Source organism: Cimex lectularius, unplaced genomic scaffold (assembly GCF_000648675.2).
Source record: "Cimex lectularius strain Harlan isolate CLEC.00 unplaced genomic scaffold, Clec_2.1 scaffold244, whole genome shotgun sequence".
Classification (NCBI taxonomy): domain Eukaryota; kingdom Metazoa; phylum Arthropoda; class Insecta; order Hemiptera; family Cimicidae; genus Cimex; species Cimex lectularius.
The window spans coordinates 616105-618606 of NW_019393120.1; positions in this window are offsets into that span (position 1 = coordinate 616105).

Consider the following 2502-nt stretch of genomic DNA (forward strand, 5'->3'; position numbering starts at 1 on the left):
GATCCGGAGAGTGAGGAGACTCCAGTCAGTCCAGCAGATGCAAAATAAGAAATGGAAAGAGTTAGTTGGAATGATTGGTAAACTTTCTATATAAAAAAATAATAATGTTAACCCGCCTAAGGCCATACTTGATTAACCTATTGGCACCAAGATAACACAACCAAAAAATATATACTATCTGAATTTGAACATCTGCAAGAATACCATTAAAAGCTTTTTAAAGCTGAAAGGCTTTTATCCAGGTGTGGCTGCATTTTTTGGTGAAAATGGTTGAGCATGCACAGGTGTTTGATAGAATGTTGAGTTTCACATAGACCCATCAAGGTTAATATGTGTTTGAAATATGATAGGAAGGAGAAAGACATTGGCGTAATATAAAAACACTGGTTAATACATAGTGAATGTATTTATAAGCGAGAATGATTAAGCGCATGTGTGTGGGATGGATGGGTCTGTGGTGAAATATAGAGTACCCCTCAAACTGAGTGCCACAACTATGCTACAAGGGCGCCGTACAAATTTTCTATAAAAAATATAATTTTTATATTTATAAAAAAATTCTAAAAATTAAACCCTCCTTTTTAATACCATAAAAACTAAGACCTTCGTGGCCATCCAATCTCAATATGAATGTTAACAAAACAGCTGTAATTGTGCCTTTTATATTATTGCCAAAAAAAAAGTATTCACTTTTATATTTTTACTAATAAGTGCGCAATCGCTTTTCAAAAGGCAATTTTTCTTTTCAATTTCACAAGAAAGGTGTAGTTTAGATTATTCATTAAATTCACTAGTTTCATGGTCCGCTTGACCAATTAATATCATAAATTAATTAAGGTTTTTAGTTGAGATAAAAAAAGTCAATGGCATGAGCGGGATTCGAACGCACGATCTTCAGCTTGATACGCCACTGCTCTACCGCTTGAGCTATCGTGACCTTGAAAAATGGCAAAAAGGAGGGAAAATTCAAAAGGTGTGGTTGAGATGGGAAGTTGGGGTCCGGTGGATCGAGGTCACGATAGCTCAAGTGGTAGAGCAGCGGCGTATCAAGCTGAAGATCGTGGGTTCGAATCCCGCTCGTGCCATTGACTTTTTTTATCTCAACTAAAAACCTTAATTAATTGTATTGTTCATTAAATAAAATTACGGACAAAATAAAAAATTTAGATATACCAATGCTTTTCCAGATTGAAAATAAATTACTACAATTATAAATTTCACATTGAGATACTGCTGCAGAAAAATTCTGGTATATTAAGGGCACCGGAGAGAGAAATAGTTTGAGAACCGCTGGAGTACCCTACAGACCTGCTGATACAGTTAGCCTAATTATTATTATGAATGCGTGTAGCGTTACAGCTTGGCGAATCACTGAATAATATTAAAACGATGTTAGCTCCTGAATTTTTAATTGCAGATGTGGTTTGAAAGGTTCTGTCCTGTACGAATATATTTATCGGTGTGAATTATGGGCGTATAGGAGTTACGAACTCATAATTAACCGTGCTAGCCTCCCAACTGTAGGTTCAGGTTGTATTAGTTTTAGGAGTGGTCTCTCTGTGGTATTTTGAGTTCTCCGAGTCCCACCAAACTTAGATTAGATTATTGTTTGCAATAGGATGAATGTGTAAATGCAATTAAGTATGACTGCAATTTAAATATTACGTAAACAAAAACAAATGTTTTTAACATTTAATTGACACAATTTATATCATTATAAAACACAATAGGTCCATGATGCAACCACTATGAAATGCTAATTTGATATTTTATGTAAACACTTACAAATTAATATATTTTTTCTCTTGAATAATTATAATTAATTGTAATCATATGCAAAAGCAAATAAATAATTTTATTCTCCAAATAACAAATAAAGTGTAATTTTTCTTGTTCAGTATTGGAACGATTCCAGTTTAGAGGATATGGGCTATTAATCAAAAAACATTTATATAAAGTTAAATAGTATAATAAATATACATTGAATTTTTATTAAATGTGCCCTTCATTATCAATGAATATCTAATACATTGTAACCTAATAAATAATGATTTTATATGAGTTAAATTTAATTATCTTATGAACTCATGTAATAGTATCAAGTTTTTGTTTGAGCTTTTATTTTCTTTATAACTAAAGGAAAAGTAATTTACTAACCTTATACTTGTTTATGCAAAACATTAAAAATCATAATATTGAACCATTGATGTTCATTTATCAAATGTAGTTTGACAGTGCAAATAAAAGAAAAAATTATCCTCGCTTGGCAGGGCATATTGAGTAGGCCTTTAAAATCGGCCAAGGAAAGTCCAACGAAAACATGTAAAGGTTTGCAGCATACTAAATTGCCAAAAGATATAATCCATGAGACAATGGGTTAAAAATTAGTCCTAATTCAATGGGAATGTGGATGAGACATGGGAAAAATTTCATCAAAGGACCAACTGCTCATCAGGATCAATTTAAATTTTTTAAACCTATATCTTAAATTTAGAATACATA